We start from the raw sequence: 19,527 nt of genomic DNA, 5'->3' as shown, positions 1-19,527 counted from the left end.
ATATATATTTTAACCCCACCAATTTGTTTCTCTTGGTGATATGTGGAGTATGGGTGGGGGGAGAAAGAGAGAATTCTTTAATTTATGTTGACTACAACCTATCTTTTGCTGAAGCCAATGAGGAAGTAAACAATTATTTGCTGCTTTCTACTTTGTTTCCCTCTCTCTCTCTCTCTCTCTCTCTTATTTTTTTTTTGTTTTCATTGAGTTTATTGATACATTTTAGGTATACAGTACAGTTACATTCATTATGTTTCTCTTTTTTATTTAATAAATCACTGATTTTTCTGATGCCTCTCCAGAAAATATGTTGTTTCATTGATTGAGTTTGTTTGAAGGGCCACCTGCACATTGGCCGGAAGTGTTGTAGAGGGATGCTCTTGTTACCGCTGAGCTCTTCGCTTGAGGAGAGCACGGGGCATGTAGGGCTGCATTCATGCAGGTGTAGCAGAGCACTTCTGCCTGCCAGAATGGGCATAAACCTCTCCAAAGCCCAAGCTGCTTTTAGGATTAGGAGCTTCACTACAAAATACTGCTCCCCGCACATCCACTCACAGTTCTGAGGTGCTTCTTTTGTTCCAGGATTTCCAGGCACTGAATTTCTAAATCATTGATATAGAGACAGACCTGAGAAAAATGTCTGTACTCTCTGATCTGCTTAGAGTGCACAGATGTGGTAATGAAAGATGAATCTAGCAGTGAGAAATACCCATGCTCTGTAATGAATTGAATTCCAGCTCTTTCTCAAGTTGACAAATTTTGAACCCATTTCTCAACTACAAAGTGAAAATAAAGGTAATATTTGCCTTGCACTGAGGTGTGCATGCTGGACATAATAGATATATGCTGCCTAGTGGAATGCCTGTTAGAATATGATTTCAACAGAAGGAAACAATTCTCATCAACACCGGTTTGTCTCCAAAATCCCTCTCTTAGCGTATATTTATACCTCATATGCCCAAGAATATTTAAGACTCCCAAATTCATTGAATCATGGGGGTATTAAGAGTTCTTGATTTTTTTCAAACTTATCTAAATCCTCCATAATTGATTTTATACATCTGTATTTTCCCACCAAGAGTTGTGACCAAGTCTGTCTCATTCATAGTAGCACCCAGCCCAATGTCCAATCATAATAAATGTTTACCAACTCAGTGAATCTGATCTTGCTTTTTTTCTTTCCCTTTTAGAGGCCACAGGAAGAAAAATACCCTGTAGGACCATGGCTGTTGGCACTATTTGTTTTTGTTGTCTGTGGCTCAGGTATAGTATTTCACTGAACTTATATACCATACTCTCTACTGTCCTTCAAAATCCATGTTTTATTTATAAAGTAAATAAAAAATATACCAGTCTGGGATTCAAGTCAATCACTATATTAAGCTTTAATTTAATAGGCTTTTGTTTAGCTTCTATTTCAAATATGGATGAGATAGAATTGATACCCTATCAAATCATAATCATAAAATGATTACACTGAGCAGTGAAATGGATTGTGTATACTACAGAGTTCAGGTAAGGCGTTAGGTGTAGACATAACCTTAAAAGGACTTTTAGAACAAAAAGTTCAGCACTGGTCTGCTCAAGATAAATCCACATTCCAAAGGGAGGGAGTGGCCTTGTGCCTCACAAGAGCGTTCTACAGAATTCCTTGATAACACTGAGCCTTTGACCTGAGCCTTGAGTTGTGGGTCACATGGCACTGTAAGGTGCCAACTTGAGAGCTGTACTTACACACATGAAAATATATCTACACACGTTCAAAGGGGAGATGAACAAAAGTATCACACATTTGTTCCTGGTTAGATGCTTGTTAGTGAAAACCTTGACATGATTCCTGGTCCTCGTTCTTGGATCTCTGTAATATTGTACTAGTAAGTGGAGATTGCTTCTAAGTGTGGGGATTTCTGAAGGGATTCTCCATCATCTCATTGTTACTGAAGGTAGGGAAGGTGAGAAGTCTACCTATTCCTGCACAGGTGCAGGCCTCCCACCAAGACATCTTTCTGCCCATTGCTAATGATAACAGAAGCCCATTACTAAGGAAGGATCAATTTCTTTGACCTTTAAGACATCTCTTTTCCAAGAAAACAAAAACTCTTAAGAAAAAAGAGGAATCTGAAGTACTCACTTATTGTTGTTTGTAGTTTACATGTTTTAAAGAGGATTTGGTGTTCCAAGATGAGAAACTCATCCACTCAGAGATATAAAGATATACCCCATATCCAAACATAAGTCCTTGAAGCAGATTTGTCACACAATATTGTAATCCCTTAATCATTATTTTTAACAGATGTTTACCCAGTCTCTGACTACTTCTAGGTATGGGATACTTCTTTTAAAAAGCCAATTCCATTTCTGTATAGCCCTAATTCAATGAGGAACATCTTTTCTATTTTGAACTGTATACACTGTCTTCTCAGTAGTTCAAGTTTGGACTCCTAGAGTAATACAAAATGAAATCATTCTCTTCTGAATGCCTTGAATCTTTGGTTACAGTATTTTAAAGATGTGTGTCTGGTAGTTCCTTCTGCAAACTAAACTTCCCTGGTTCTGTCAACATTGCCTCCCGAGGTGGAGTTTCTAGACCCCTCTCCTGGATACACTCAATGACTCTCTCAAACTATAGCACTGGGAAAAAGATGGCCTATACAAGGTGGTTTAGAAGTTGTATGACTTCCACAGAAGCAGTGGGATTGTAACCACCCATGATTTCACCATTCTGCTTCAGCTAATATGAGCCAGGCCTGCAATTACTTCTTATCTGTCATGCTTGTGAAGATGGCCCTTGTCAGCCAGCCAGATCCTGTCTAGCTCTTCTTCACATAAGATTCCTGCAAGTCTCAAAATCTGTGTAGCCCCTTATCCCCAGGTCTCCTCTGTCCCTTTTACACGTTATTGCTTTACTTATGGCTCTATCAGCATTTGAAATTATTTCATTATCTTGCTTAGCCATTTCTCCCCTAAATATGCTCAGGGGAGGCAGTGTTTATTTTTCACTAAATTTGTAGATCTTAACACAGTAGGTGTCACATAGTGAGTGATCAGTCTGAATGGATGAAGGATGGATGGGGGTGTGGAAGGAAAGATGCAGTCAGACATTCCCTACTCTACAGATACCTAGTTAATTTTTTTGAGACCCAATATAAAGCTTCATGACTACTCCTGCTAAAATTTTGTAACTGATTATCAGTTGTCTTCCCACAGTATCCATAAAGTTTGGAAGCATAGAGAAACGTACATAATAAATAGTGTACTGATATTACATTATTAAATACAATATGGTCAGTAAGATAATTTGAAATCATGATAATATTCATGATATACTCAATGTATTATCCATCCTTAGCAGTGCACAGTTCAAAGTACTGGACAAAATTGCAAGGAATATGGTTCATTAATTCAGCATTTCTATCAGTACCTACATACTCATATATACTTTGCCTCTGATGATTTGTCTCTGATTTTTTTCCCAAAAACAAAACAAACCAGCCTGTTCCTTTAGCATGCTACAGGAAAATTAAGAAAATAACCCACATTAAAAAGTTGTCTCTGTTTTTAGGATTTATGACAAGTCTGTAGATCTTGAACCTTGAGCTTTTTATCCAGTTGCCCTTGTCTACCACTTTTACAGTCGCTATAGCTCCAAGTTGCTGGTGAAAAGTATAGATTTAAGAGAAGTCCATGGGATACAATGAGACGACCTTCTTCAGATTTCACTTTGAACCTCCAATTGAATCATTCACCATGTCTTGAGGGTCCCCAGAAAGCTAGACGCTGTGCTAGACTATGAACATGCAAACCCTTTCCGGAGCTTGAAGGCCCTGTGGGAGACGGTAAATGAGCTGAGAGATGCTGCCCAGGGAGTACACTGTAGTAGTGATTACAGAGTGCACAGAGCACTTGGCCAGTGTGGATAAGGGACTTCCCATCACCCAGCAGCCAAAGACAAAGCTTCATAGGGAAGCTGAGTTGTGAAATAAACAACCAGAAAATCAGGGTGATACAGCTGAGGAAATATGGTGTAGGAAAAGCACAGAGGTTTCCAATAGGTGCTAGGTACATGAATGTATGAAGCTTAAGGGAATCCCCAGCCCTAGGATCATGTGCTCCAATTACCCGAGGTCTAATAGATGCAGAGCCAATATTTATTTCTTTTGGCTTCGAGATACATAGTCACCAGGGCTGGGCATTTAGCTCAGTGTTTCTGCCACCTGCCTCACAAGAGAAAGGTCCCGAGTTCCATCCCTGGATAAAAAAAATATATATGTATGTGTGTGTGTGTGTGTGTGTGTGTGTGTGTGTGTGTGAGTAAACATTGTATGTAGCTTTCCCCAGTCTGCCTCCTTAAGTAGCCTGCGTGGATTTCATGCTAGTTCTCAGAATCCATCTTTTCCTTGGCAAAAGACTTAGGAATCTTCTCTAAGTTATATATGGCTTACAGTTTTGCCAGGCTTATTGGTCCTTACAGAAGGAATTACATATTTTCTTCTTGGGTAAATTGGGACATTTGCCAGAAATGGTTTTCTGGAACTCTCCCTATCTGTACTGCTTCCCCGGGGATCAGGTATATTGACTCTGCTATCTTCTTTTTAGGCTGGTCCACAACTCTGGGATGTGAGCTTGTAGTACCTGGAGATTTACACGCTAGGGGCTAAAAGACAAATCGCATTTGTTCCACACCTCCTCTGTGTGTCTAGTATTTATAGTATTTTAGTATCTATAGTATTTACTTATAGTATTATTTATAGTATTTTAGTACTGGGGATTAAACCTCTAACCAGGGCTTCATGAATACCACTCAAGTGCTCTACCACTGAGATTTCTGACTTTTCCACTGCTCTTATTTTTTTATGCTCCTTTAAATCTATCTAGTTAGGAGACTGTTTCGCTTTTTGAAAGAGGTTAGACCTAAAAGGCAGTTGAGTCATCTTCTTTCACTATCCTCTTTTAACGTACTAACAAGATCCCTAAGTGATGGACCTCATTCCTTTTCAAATCTTAACTAAAAATAATCCACTGCCACTTTTTTTTTTCTTTTTTACTTTTTTTTTAACCAACTTCAGTTGTTGTTTTGTTTTCTTTTGTTTTATTTTTGCAAGCATTGGCTCAAACTGGGCACTTTTCTCACAGAAATGTGTCACTCTTCTCAGTTTGCCCTTGGTACTGTGCCCTTCCTTCTCTCTTTGTACACATCCTTTTCTAAACAGAACATATCATGAAAAATACAATAACTCCTTTAGATCTGTCCCCGTTGCTACCTTTCTGGGATTAGTCACAATTCATTTCATTTTGCAGGCTATTTTACCTCTTGAGTTTCTCCCCCTTTTTTAGGGTTGCAGGCAGTCCACAAACTCCTACTTATCTTTTCTCTATATTTCAAAGAATGAAACTTCCTCAGTTCTTTTCTGTATTGGTGCCTGTGCTCTAGGTAATAAGCCTTCACTGTAGGTGCTAGGATGCTGGAAGTCCACATCACTGTGAACTCTGTAATCCCCTTTCTCCAGGCTCTCCAGCCATCTGGACTATGCACACTAGCTTGGAACCCTGTTCTTGCCTGCTTCCCTCCCAGGAAGTGCACTGCCCTTCTTGAAGGATTTCCTTGTCTCTACCGGCACCCCTCCTTGTCCCTTTCCATTTGCTTGTCCTCCTTTGAACATGATCTACCCCATGCCAGGCTCAAGTTCCATTTGCCAAATTCCAATGTCACCTTGGATGTCTTTTTGGCTTCTTTAAACTCATGCAGTTGGTTATACTTACTTTGTGTGTTTTCGTACATACACTAAGATAAAAGGCAAAATCTTCTCATATGAATGAAGATGTCAATCACTGATCTGAATCTCTTGAAAATCTTACTGCTTTCATAACCTTCTTCTACTAATCCACTTTTCTAATGGATGACGGGTTGAATAAAGTGTTCTTTTCAGAAATAGTACTGGTACAGGTAGGATAAATATTCAGGTTAGATGAATAGTAAGAAATGTACATTTTATCTGGTTGGTTTTTTTTTCTAGCTATATACTGGGAAAGAACTGGAGCCAATAGAAAGTTGGCATATAAGTATATGCCCACTTATTGGTCACTCTTACTCCATTTTATGTAGAAAAACAGATGAACCTGTAAAAAGGCCCTTGGTCCCCTTATTTTGGGGAATCACATGTCACTGCCCTCTCTTGACCCCCCTGCATCTCAGCTTCTTTCCATGGCCTTCACTGTCCTCTGCACATACGTGTCATACCAGCAGTTCTGATAAGGGCACAAGGTTATGAAAAGAAATGAAGAAGAATCAGGAAAACAGTGAGAGACAGAGTTCGGGCACCTTTCACCCTTGGCACAAACATCCTCCCAGGAAATGCCATCCCCTGCCTAAGAAATCAGATGGAAGAGACAGACCTCCTGAGGCTTCCCCAGGCACCACAGTCTGAGTCCAGCCAGGCCTGCCCTTGATTCTTGCTCAGATGTTTGGCTGTAACCTCAATAATTACCCCCAGAAAGAAGGTGCTTGGGGAGGTTATCTAAATGCACCCTCTTCCAAGTAAGCAAATTTCTACTTTACATGATTGCAGAGGGTCTCAGCCAAGGGACTAATCTAAAAACTGAACAGTCATGGAATATGAGGCCTCAGAGGGGAATGTAGTTTGGAGTCTGTCAGATGTGAGTTCGAAAGCTGGATTTGCTGTTTGTCAGCTAAATAACCCTGGACAAGTTGTTTACTCTCTCAGTATTGATTTTCTTGTCAAGAAAATAGAAATCCTCCAAAGACAACACAGACCCAGAATTGTTCTGGGGATCTAAGTACTGACCCACAGCAAGCTCAAAACCTCCAGCCACAGTCGAAACAACTCTGTCCTCTTAGCCCTCCGGAAAAATGGTGGCACATAAGACTATCAGTTGTGCTGTAAGAGGCTTAGACTTTTATTTGTGCATTTATTTGCACTTCCTGTTCCCCGCTTGTCCATTTCATTGACAGCCCCAGCCTCTCACATTTGTCTTGATCTCTCAGACAGCCATAGGCCTGCCTTTTCACTCCAAGGACAAGTGAGAGCATTCTTAGTGATAACACCGTTTCCTCGGCTGAAACACCAACATAAAGACCAAAATCAGAGAATAACAATTTAAGCTGAATATCAAAAATAAAATGTGACTCTCATTTCCTTAAAGCAACCCTAACACAACCTCTTTTGCACAGAACTTTCATGAGATACAAAACAGTGAGAACAGCGTATTCTTTTGAGATATGGCATTGTCCAACCAAGACATCTCAAGGCCTTATCTTGTTTGATAATCAGCTTTATTTATATTAATATTATGTACATTATGTTTGAAAACTAAAACTATTTCTCAATCAAATACTTGCTCTTAGCCTGGGATTTTGTTTACGTGAGCCTGTTGAGCTGCCTAGATTTGTCTCTATGTGATCTCCTGGGATCTAGAACCACACTGAAATCCAAGAAATTTAAGTACCCCTTGGGAGACTTGGCCTTCTTTTGCCCTTCTTTTGCCCTTCTTTTTATAAAAGCATTATTTTCCACTGGGTAAGATGGTCTGTAATCCTATGTCTGTAATCTCAGCTACTTAGGGGGCAGGAGCACTACAGGTTCAAAGCCAGCTTGGGCAATTTAGTGAGATCTTGTCTCAAAAGTTAAAAAATTAAAAAGAGGTAACTCAGTGTTAGAATATTTCTGGGTTTGATCCCCAGTATGAGGGGGGAAAAAAGCATTAGGTTCCATTTCTGCAGGCAGCGCGGGCCTCTTTCCAGATAGGCAGCATACCCTGGCTCTTTCCATTCCAGGTTTCAAGAGCTACTCCTTTAGAAAACAGTTTGACAGCTTCTGAAGAGTGCTTGTTCTTATCTTGAGACTTAGAGACAAGCATGACCTGGAATGTCTGTCTGAGACTGTCCCCCGCAAAGATACTGTCACATAGATACACCAACTGCTATCTTCCCAAGACACTTGCGGACTTTGTGTGTTTCCTTTCCCAGACCATTAATGAACCTTGTCATTGTTGTTTATGCCAGAACCCCTAACTCCTGGGTTGTTCTTTTCTCTCCCTTTTGTCCTCAGCTGTAAGAGCCTTATTGAGGTTTCTCATGTCACACCAAGGATGTTGTCTGCCATTAACACAACATGGCCTGCAGAGCTACATTCTCATCTTTGCTATATCTGGCCTAATTTTTTTTTATTCTTCGGTGCTTTGAATTTCTTCTTTGACCAGAATGTTCCTTGGACTTGGTAAAAGTAGGTCTTTTTCTTAATATGCTGTTCAGACAATTTTCTTGTTCATAGTCAGCACATACATGTTTTTGGTGATCTCATAGTATTATTTATCTCTTCTGAACCCGGGCTGTGACTCCACTCTGACAGGGAGCAGCACTTGGAGGCACTGTCTTTGTGGCATGGAGCAGTACCCTGCTCCATCATTAGGCCTCAAGGGAGCCACAGTATAATGCTCATCATCCTTTGACCCTCCAGGGGAACTTTAAACACCAGCCATGCTTCACTTCCTCCACAAGCTGTTTCTCCCTTATTTACAGTATTCCGAATTTCAGTTTTATTTCTCCTCTTTGGCCAACGCTGAAATTTGTTTCTTAATTTGAGAATTTGAGAATTTTAGTGGTTCCCAAAGCCTGGGTATTCTTGAAACTGACAAGCTCCCCTATGACTGGGAAACCACAAAGGGGGATAGGATTAACCAGTGATTGTTATTATCTTCATAATGTTCTATACTGTACAAATTTTCCAATGAGTACACGTTACTTTTAACTCAGAAAAAAAAATGCTTTTTAGGAATAAGAAGCCTAGATGAGTGAGATTTTTTCAGCCTTTTTTTTTTGCCTTTTAAAAATTAAATTCTTTGTTCATATCTAGGAGAGAAACAATTGAAAGAGTAGCTGTTGTGGTTGAAGTGGGATTTGTATAGGTTTCTCTGTGTGTCGGTGTGTTTATGTATGCTTGTTTAAGTTTCTATGCTTGTATTTGTGTGTGGTTGTGTATATTTTTGTGCATGTGTGTATATTTCTGTGTGTTTGCATATGTGTGTACGTATGTGCAGGCTTCTGTGTGTGTATGTTTGTATGTTTCTCTCTGTGTGTATGCATGTGTGTGTAAGGCATATCTCCCTGTGCTGCTGGATATTCTGACTTTCTCATCCTCAGAAGCATCTATTTGGACCTCCTTTTCCTTTCAGAAAAGAAAAGGAGTCTGTCCTCATCACTGCAGAGCTACATCCTTTCAGAAAGCTATCTGGGTTTGTTTGGCACTGCCTCTCCTGATCAGCCCCACCATTCCTGGGTGGGGATGCACCTTTTGTCTGTCAGTTACCAGACTGTGTGCTTCTCCTGTACTCTCAGGACTGTACCTGGAGGGGTGGGACTGGGCAGAGGATAGCATGTCACAACAGATCTTTCTTTTTAGGGCAGTCTTTTCAGAATAGATGTGAAGAAGGGATTCTCTGAGATGTTCCAGGCAAGATCTGAGCCCCTCCCATGGCCCCAACTTCATGAGTCAGGTGACCCAGCGCCCTCCTCTGTGGATGCACTAGAAGTCTCTCCATTTCTGGAAGGGCTGCACTCCTGCCCTCCCTAAGACTGGTTGCTTTTGTTAAAGATGACCCAGAGGAGGGAAAGGACTAAGACATGCATGTGTCAGGGACACACAGCAGGCCAGTGAGCCACTTCTCTTAATGCCCCTTGTCCCCACTTTCTGCACTGCCCTGTGGATTCAGCAGTTCACAGTGACCTGCCTTTGAGCTCCAAGGTTGCAAAACCTGAATAGAACTTTGTGCAATAGCTAAGAAACTTACTTTTAGTGAGCTGCTAGCAGCTCCCTGAAATCTTCCAAGAACACAAGTTTGGAAGAAGGACTATAGTTAGGGGTGTCTGGTTGAAAATCATCAAATGAGCATGTCCACATGTCATAGACAGAAGTTAGCATGGTTTCTAAAAACTCCCAACTCCAAGGCTAGACCCTCCAAGGGCTGTTCATGTTACTTCCACCTACTCTAAGCTTTGGTTCTCTTGTTCTTAAAGAGGTACTGCATCTTGACTCTAGGATCCTCATGAGTATTAACCCTGAGGATCAACTGAGACAATGCACATAAAATGCTCAAGGAGTTATGGTGATGGTTGACCGTTACTGTAATTATATGTATGGCTCTTCCTCTCACTGCTTTCCCACCTGTCCATGTCCTTGGTGAGGTTCTGATCAAGATTCTGAAAGCTTAGGAGGAAGGAGAGGTAACATTTCCATTGTGTGTGTATGGCTTTACTTTGTGATGGTGAGAAAAGTTGTAGTAGGGGAGCATAACCCTTCCTAGGCCCATATCAGCTCTACCTGGGCAGATAGATACAGGGTTTGTAATCAGAGCATTAGAGGTGTCACCTCTGCAGAGACGGCTGAAACCTTTTCTCTACTTCGAGAAAGAACTCTTTGTAAACTAACTCCAAGGAGGAGGAAGATTCATTCAGACTATTTTGACCAGCATTTCTTATGGGCTTCCTTATTGTTATTTCAAAATATTTTCTTTTCTAGTCACACAGTCCATATAAAGAGGGCATTGCATTCATTTTTCCAAACTATAAAACTAAAGCTCATGGAGAAAATCAGTCAGCATCCCATAGCTACAAAGCGAGAGCTGAAACCTAAAGCTAGCTTTTGAGACTCTAAATCCCATCTGCTTTCTATTATTCCCGTTCCCTCTCTCTTATTTTCCTAAAAGTACTATTTTCCACTGACTTTAGGCCTCCAGCATATGACTGTATATTGAAAAGAGCTGTTAAAACATTTCCTATTTTTCTCTGCCAGAATAGTATTTTCCAGAAGTTCCAGATATCTGGCCGTCGTGGGCCTGTCTGCTCCCAGATGGAAAGAGCCTTGCTCCAGATACAGGCTGTTCCTTGTTCGGGTCATCAGTGTCTCTACTTCATTCTTTTCTGGACACTTATTCCAGGACAGACCTGAATTCACCATGTTTGCAGGTTGACCACACAATCCCTAGCCTTTGCTTGAGATTACCAGAACATTTTAGAAGTCTGACACTTGGAGTCAACCTCTGAAACAAGCAAGTGGAGTGATTGAGGAACTGGACCAACCGGGAGAAAAGATGAAGGCCACCCATCTGCTTTGGAGTACTTTCTTCAGGATCTGAGATGGACAGTCTGAAGGAGATGTCTCATCAGCCATCAGCTCCCTCAAGGTGACCCAAGGCCTACTTTGTTATGTGCCACCTTCTGCCCTCTGCAGAAGCAACTGATACTGTGTAGGGTCTCTTCCTGGAAACATTGTTTTGCTATTCTAATGTGGGTAGAAGGCATCGCATTCTTTGCTAATAATATCTGCATTTTAATGCACCATCCTGCCCTCATTTCTTACATCTCTCTTTCTTCCCTCTTCTCTATCACTGAGAAGTTGCCAAGAAATACTACCAGAAAACTGTGTCTTGCTTTTTGACTTTCTTTGTGCTGTTCTCTCAAAGAGCGTTCCACATTTGCAATGTCCTATGTCCGAACATTTCTGCTTGTCCCTCAGAAGCCCATTTCTTTCTTACTTTCATTTTTTTCTAAGTGAAAAATAAAGTTTGATTTCCAGGGCTATCTTATCCTTCTAAAGGCTAGGTCTCTGGCCTGTCATTATCTTTCTTCTCAACAACTTCTTTAATCTCTCTTATCATCAACTATTTATTTTTAATAAAAGTGGTTTTATGAAGTATTGTCTGGCTGGGTCCTGGCTTCTGACAGTTTCCCACTTGTCACCAACCTCATGTACTGCTGGAAAGTCCTAATAGCTGGAGTGGTCAGTCCCTGAGGTAAGAGTGGATTGGGATGACGTAGTCTCAGGCCTGTAGGAGTCATGTCATGATCTGATTTCTTTGAAGACTGGGACATTTGGATCTAAAGGCTCTTTGGGTTTGCACAATAGTAATTTGAGGCTTTTAAAATGTGTTTTCCTTGCAGTTATTCACTTTCATCCATTCACTAGATGGTTAAAGGATCTACTTTGTGCCACACATGATCCTTGCTGTCTTGGAGCTTATGATCTAGTAGAAAAGAAAGATGAGTTAGTCAAGCAGTCACACTAAACCATGTGAAATTTCATCACATAAGTGTTTGAAAGAGAGGCATATGAGTCTATAAAAGCATAGAAGGTAAAGGACTGGTCCTCAATATGTGGTCCCCAGACTAGCAGCCTCATCAACCCTTCTGAACTTGTTAAAGCACAATTTGTCATTCTCTCACTTCAGACCCACCAGATTAGAAATTTTGGGGTGTGGGACCCAGCACCTGTGTTTAACATGTCCCCAAGAGACTATGATGCACACTTGAGTCTAAGGTCCCCTACTCCAAAAGACCAAAGAAGTGTTCTCTGAAGAAATAACTTTTGCATTATTAAGGAAACTAGGTCTTGAGGAAGAAGAAAGGAAGTATTTCAGACAAAAAGAGTGGCATGTATTAAAGCCCTGTAGCAAGTCCAGGGAATTTTGAAACCATGCATGGAACAAGGGGAAGAGCAGTACAAGATACATCTGGACAGGTGGGCTGGGGCCAGAATCTGCAATGCAGGTAGGTACCATTGAAGACTGGGCAGTAGAAAACTTCTGATATGCTTCAAATACAGAATGACACCACTTGCTGTTATTTAAAGGGTGCTTCTAGCTCCATTGTGAAAAAAAATGACTAAAGAACAAAAATTGCCCAGTTGGAGATCATTGTAGTGATCAAGGGAAAAGTGATGGTGAGACTTCCCTACTTAGACTAGGATAGTACCTGGGGGCCGGAAAAGAAGAACACATAATCCCAAAATTCTTAGGTAAAAGCCACAGGTATTAGTCATCAATTGGAGGTGTCAGAGATGTCTCTAGTGTTTTGAGTTTCCATGAGAGATGAAGAATAACGACAGCAATTTCGGCAGTAGAAACAGATCATGAGAAGAACCTGTTGAGTTTGAGCCACCCAAGTCGAGATAGCAACTGCATGGCAGATTGTATGTCTGGGGCTTAGAAAAGTCATAGCTAGAGATGCACATTTGTGAGTTAATAGCTGGTTGGCCATTAACACTGTAGGTCAGGATGAGTCACCATGAGAGAAAGAAGGTAAAGAAGAGAAGAAAGCTAGTGATGCTCATGGAGAAACATGAAGTTCAATGATCAAATAAATGGAGGGAAATGACCCATAAAACTCTTGGTGTATAGTGCCAAAAACAAGGAGGAACTCTTGGGACTAGGAAGCTGTGGCATCTGAAGCCATGGGAAAAGAAGGTTTCCAGGACAGAGCACTCAGTGGTAGGGAGGAAGGAGTAAGGCAAGAGGAGATGGCACAAGTAACTCACTGGTCACTTGTAACTTTAGCAAGATGTTTCAATGGAGTGGAGAGAGCAGAAGCTAGAATATGAGGGACAGTCATGGAACTAGAAGGTAAGAAAGAGTGAGTATGGACAGCTCTTTAAAAATGGTTGTGAAGAGGAGAGAGCACCAGCTGGTAGGGGATGTGAAGTCATACAGATGTTTCTGCTTTGTCTATATTGGTAATGAGTGATTCTAGCATCCTGAGAACTTGGGTAAAAGGAGCAGTTGAATTAACTATAGAGCTGTGATCCTAAATGCAGGGGGACAAATACAGAGCTATGTTGATTCTGGTAGCTCCTGCTCTTGAATGGCCTATTCTGACCTTCTGTGCAACCTGCCCAAGGCCTGCTCCTCTGACCTGGAATGCTAGCTGTCCTTCCCTTTCTCTGCATTTCTCCTCCCTCCTATCTCCTCTGCTCTTACCTCCCCTCCTGCAGCCTGCTTGGCTGTTTTTCCTTGTTTCATTCAACCCCTATTAAGTTATTAACTCATCAGGGTCTAGAATTCCCACTTCCTTTACCTCTTTGAACTCACTCTTTTCCTGTTCACCACCTCAGCAAGTCAGCATTTAGAAGGTTATTCTGCAGACACAATATTAGAATTAATATAATTGGTTTAAAGTGTGGAAGATGTCTCAAAGACATTGGTACAACTAGGAAAGGAATAACATTCTCATCTCTCCATTATCTCCTCCCACCCCTCTCTCCTTGGTGCTTGGGATTGAATGCTGAGCTTTGCAAGTGCTAGGAATGTGTTCTGTCCACCCTCTGACCCTTTTTGTTAACTTTTATTTTGAGACAGGGTCTCCTTAAGTAGCCCAGGTTGGCCTTGAACTTGTGATCCTCCTACCTACCCTCTTGAGAAGCTGGGGTTACAGGCATGTGCCACAGCACCCAGCTTCTCCATGTCCTTTGCTGTGAACTTAAAATAGACTGTATTCAAAGTAATTTCTCCAAGACGGTTTGGTTTCAAAGGGTTACCAGTAAACATACTAAGAATTATTGGATTTTTTTTTACTTGTTAATTCATGGATTCAATTAGGATTAGGATTGGGTTTTGGTTTCTAAAGCAGGCTCTAACATGTTGCTACTCAGACATGCAAATTTTGTCTGAGATTCTTTACATTTACAGCAGTTTCTTAAAGAAAATTGAATGGCTTTATCATTCATTAGAACTTCTTAAATCATGAGTTAATGTGGGTCATAGACTAAGACCAGACAGTTTCCTACTCATTGATCTACATCGCACTGGTCATTTCTTGTCTGGGGATAAGATTGTTGAAGAAGTAAAAATTTTTGGCATCTTTTTTCATGGTCAGATCTTTTGCATGTGTCATATTTATTCCTCAGGATCCTCTGGAGTACTTGTTTGGAGATACTTATTTTACAAATAAGAAAATTGGGCTCAGAACTATGGCAGATGGTACAAGCCTGGTCTTTCTGCTTAGATGTGGAGGAGCCCTGTCATTGTTATAATACTAATATAGGTGGAGTATCTCTAAGCCGAAAATCTGAAATTTGAAATGCTCCAAAATCCAGAACTTTTTGTGTGCCACAAGTGGAAAATTTCACACTTGACCTCATATTATGAATAGATTACAGTCAAAATGCAGGTGCACTAAAAATATTATGTAAAATTACATTCAGGGTATGTATTTGTGTATATAAAACAAATGAACTCCATGTTTAGACATGGACACCATTTCTAAAACATCCCATTCGATACATACAGCATTCCAGTATCCAAAAAAACTCTGAAACACTTCTGGTCCCAGGCATTTCAGATAAGGGACCTCTTATAATAGAAGTAGCTGTTACCATGCATTGACTCTTTAGTACGTGTGCGGGGAGAGGGGCTTCATGTGTGTCAACTACTTCATCCTTGTGACAATCCTGCAAGGACCACCACCCCCATTTTATAGAAGAGAAAACAACTGCAAAGAGGTTAAATTATCTGTCCAGTCACACGGCTGATTAGTAATTGTGGTTGTATTCAGTTCCATCTGACCCCGACATTTTTCTCTAAAGTCATTTTGTTTGTCAAGATGAGGATGGTTCCCTGATCCCAAGAACAAAGTCTGAGAATATTTTTTCTTAGTGTTGTTGAATTTATAACTGCCTCCTAGCATTCTCGTTGAGCCAGAATACAAAATGTTTGTTTAATCTTTCCTTCTTTGTCTGTCTCAGTATGGAGGACAAAAACATCGGATATTTCTGCAAGCTTCTAAGTTTTGATAGTGTCGTTTCTCATCCATCTAGCAGCTTCCCCTGTCAAGACAGACACCAGAATCCAAAATAAGCCAAAAAAACCTCAAGCATAGCTAGAAATAAATTTCACAAGTTGTTGAACTTACTCACTTATCTTCACAACAGTCCCTTGGCACTCTCATGAAGCTGGTTGAGTCCAGCTTTAACATAATTCTAACAATCTTTGTCTATGCTTCATCTTTAGCAGATAAATAATGAGTCCACTGTAGAGGAGGGCCCGATGCAGGGTGTAGTAACAACAGAGGTGTGACCAGAGATAAGAAACAGGATACAAAAAAAATGACAGAAGCCCAGAAGTACAGCCAGCTGAAGCTATCCTGGTGTCAAACACCATGTATGCTTCATAACCATATCACAACAGAGTATCACCAGTTAGTTTTCGTTATGATATAGACAGTGAATATTTATGAAAAGATAACATATCACATTACATAACATTAACAAGATATCATTACATTGGGCTGGGGATTTAGCTCAGTGGCACCGTAGCTGCCTGGCAAATTGCAAGGTCCTAAATTGGATCCCTGGTACTGAAAAAACAAATGGAAAGAGAAGATATCATTATATCATATTTGCAATTTAGGTAGGTAGAAACCCTGTGAGCATGTTTCTTTAGAAAATGGTGGAGGTGAAGCCTCCTCCCCCAAAGCATTAGGTACTTTATCTACCCTTAAAATCCAGCCATCTACAAATGATTTCCCAGAAACTTTTGTGCTATTTTTCTTTGTATTCCTGAGGCACAGTTCTTGACATATAGTATAGGTTGAACATCCATAATCCAAAAATCAAAAATCTGAAATGTTCTAAAATCTGAAAGTTTATGAGCAATGATGCGATGCCATGAGTGGAAAGTTCCAAATGAAACTTCGATTTTTGCACAGAATTATAAAAACATTGTGTACAATTGCCTTTATGCTATTTTTATAAAGTGTGTATGAAATACAAGTGAATTTTGTATTTAGATTTGGGTTCCATTCCCAAGATATCTCATTTTGTATTTGCAAATATTCCAAGCCACCCCCACCAAAAAAACCCCAAAATGTCAGATTAGAGATCCCCAGTCCCACTAACATTAGATGGTAACTGCCAAGCATATCCCCCCCAGGGGGGGTGGATGGCCCTGTTTTGTTGTGGTCTCTTAGACAAGCTGCATTCCTGCATTTATTCCAGATGACTTTATGAATCACATGTTCTGCTTGAACATGTGATTAAACAAGATGATGCTCAGCCTTTTTTCAAATAACATTAATAATCAACATTCAATGACAGAGTGTTGCTCTTATTTATTATCACTGTCTTCATTAATAGTGACCACTAAATGATCATGTGGGGAGGTCATAAAAAGGAAGTTGGGGGCCAGGGATTTGGCTCAGTGGTGCCACCCGCCCCTGCCTCGCAAGGGCAAGGTCCAGAGTTCCATCCCAGGTACCAAAACAAACAAAAAAAAAGAAGTTCGGACATATTTGAAATCCAATAGCTAGAACTAAGCTGAGAATTATGGAATCCCAAAATAAGTGGAGACTCAGGAATTTTCTACAGGCTTCAGAACACACACACAGACACACATACACACACACACACACACACACACACACACACACACACACACACACACACACACACACACACACACACACACACACACACACACACACACACACACACACACACACACACACACACACACACACACACACACACACACACACACACACACACACTGAGCCCTGCATGAATCAGCCTTGATCTGAATGAGACAATCACCCTTCAGAGAGTTGCAGGCAGCTGGAAGATGAACGTGCACACAGGTCATGGGCAGCCAGAGGCCCAGCTTTGTGTGTCTGTTCCAAGCACCTGGCCTGCCTTCCTGCACAGAGCTGTTGTTTTACAGGTCAGGGCCATTTTAAAAAGGCAGAGTCGCTGACCTGTTTAATGAGTGCAGTTTCTGCACAACAGCCCACATCCCTCTCTCCCCAGAGGCCAGGGAGCATTGCTAGCGTGGGGGCCAGTTCTCTGCTCTGTGCCTTAGGGATTTCTGGCCTTAACTCCTAGTGGAATTAGCAGGAGTTATCTATAAATCCCTGAGGCATCCATCAGCAGACAGAGCCAGGCTGCCTTTTGAAAGAAGTTCACTGACCTCTTGTTAACTTAACTCCTTGTTAGGAAATATCTAATCAGCTGTGAGCCAGCATGCCAGGGCCCAGGGGTCAGCAGAAGCGGGGAACTGTGGGTTGGGTCTCCAGCTGTGTGCTGTCTGGTGCTTGAGTTCTATTTTGCTTTCCACTTTCAGCTATCTTTCAGATCATTCAGAGCATAAGGATGGGGATGTGAGACAGCCCGGGCATCTGACTCTGTGCCCTCTCCCTGGAGGGTGGAAGACCACGCAGGCCTGTGACAGGTACCTGTGGGAAGCAAACAAGTCACATAGAAGAGAAAGGAGGGTCCCCGTTGTTCCCTGATCACGTCATCAAGGAAGTCAGACCAGATTGCCTTCTCACAGGATATCTCAGTACTTCCGTGTCCCCAAGCAGAAAGGACATTCTGCTTTCCTGTTGGCCAGATTGTTAGCCAGGCAGGTCACCTGCAGCAGTGCTGTCTGTCTGTTTTCCCCCTCAGTTTCACTAGTGTGTGCATGTGACCCCCTGAATGACCACTGGTTTATTATCTAATAATACAATCTCTCCTCTGTCGGGAATTGGTTTTACAAATAAATGTCTTCATTCAAGCTTATACCATGTGTGGGTTACCAGAAGAAAAGCAAAAGGAAGAAAATAGCAGAAAGCTCAAGGTGGGGTGGGGGCGGATAGGAAAATTTTTTTATGCCATGGTAAAAGAGAAAAAGAATCCTCTGATGGGAATCCAGAGTCTTATCCAGAAGGTCAGGAGTTGTCTGAATGAAGCTCTGGGCTGTTCTAATGACTTTGTATTTCTACACATTTGACTCTTCTTTTTCTTTGTTAAAATATATTTTGGGGCTGGGAATTTGGCTCAGGGTTCTGCTGTCTGCTTCGCAAGAGCGAGGACCCAAGTTCGATCCCCAGTACCAAAATACTTTTTTTTTTTTGTCTTGCTTTGTCCTTGTTCTATTTTTCAGTCCAGAAAAGGCATCTACAATGTGTGTTAAGGTCTGATGATCCGTTATCTCCTCTGTGGTCTGCCTCAAAGGATACAAAGAACAGATGTCTTAGGCGCTCAGTGAAAGCCATCACTTTGGGCACAGCGGCTGACTCCAGAGCCTGAAGCAGGAGCCCTGAAGCACCCTGGGTGGCCACCAAGCAGGAGGGCAGGAGGCCAAGCTTATGGCTGAGTCCCTCCTCTCTCTAGCCAGCCTTCCCGCAGCCTCTCAAAGTGTGGTGTCACCAGATAAAATTACAGGGACACCACAGAGATCTCAGACAGGAATAAAGATAGTCCTCATGCAACTTTAAGAATACCTTTATTTTTTTAAATCCCATCTTTGCATTGGCAATTTTTTTTCTCTTCCCTAACATTATGAAAGCCATACAAAGGGAAGTGGCAGGAATAATGAGCTTCGTCATTAAGTGGCACACTCTGAATTAGGGAGCATCTTAATCATTAGCCTTTCACTCTCGATCAGTGATGGCGAACCTTTCAGAGCTTTCAGTGATAACAAACAGCCCGCTGTTGCACGCATGCAATAGGTTTGCCACCACTGTCCTAGACCCTTTAGTATTGTTCTTGAAAACCTTTTTTTCCCACCCTCTGAAATCCTCTCCCAAATCACTCCCTTCCCATCTCTCTTTCCATCATCTTCCTTTCCCACTGGGGCTGCTAACAGGGCACCTCTTAGACCAGCACCCCAGGGACAGTCTGCCAGCCTTGTGCCAAGGACTCAGACCAGCTGCCTGTCAGGGTCCTGAACCACTTGCCTCCATGCCACCCAGGCTGGGCTCTCCAT

General features: G+C 41.5%; 1 long non-coding RNA gene across 2 annotated transcripts in view; it reads left to right on the top strand.

Moving 5' to 3' along the window:
• Positions 1-18,367, top strand: part of LOC104871213 — a 19,596-nt gene extending 1,229 nt beyond the window's left edge. Inside the window, exons 2-4 of one of the 2 annotated variants that reach the window (XR_782789.2) lie at positions 583-795; positions 1,191-1,263; positions 17,899-18,367. This is a non-coding gene — a long non-coding RNA (uncharacterized LOC104871213). The remainder of the gene's footprint in view (positions 1-582; positions 796-1,190; positions 1,264-17,898) is intronic. The other variant, XR_782788.2, reaches the window with a different exon arrangement.
• The last annotated feature ends 1,160 nt before the right edge of the window (positions 18,368-19,527 follow it).

This window comes from Fukomys damarensis, unplaced genomic scaffold (assembly GCF_012274545.1).
Source record: "Fukomys damarensis isolate Sample0158 unplaced genomic scaffold, DMR_v1.0_HiC HiC_scaffold_38, whole genome shotgun sequence".
Classification (NCBI taxonomy): domain Eukaryota; kingdom Metazoa; phylum Chordata; class Mammalia; order Rodentia; family Bathyergidae; genus Fukomys; species Fukomys damarensis.
This window is presented reverse-complemented; position numbering and strand designations above follow the sequence as displayed.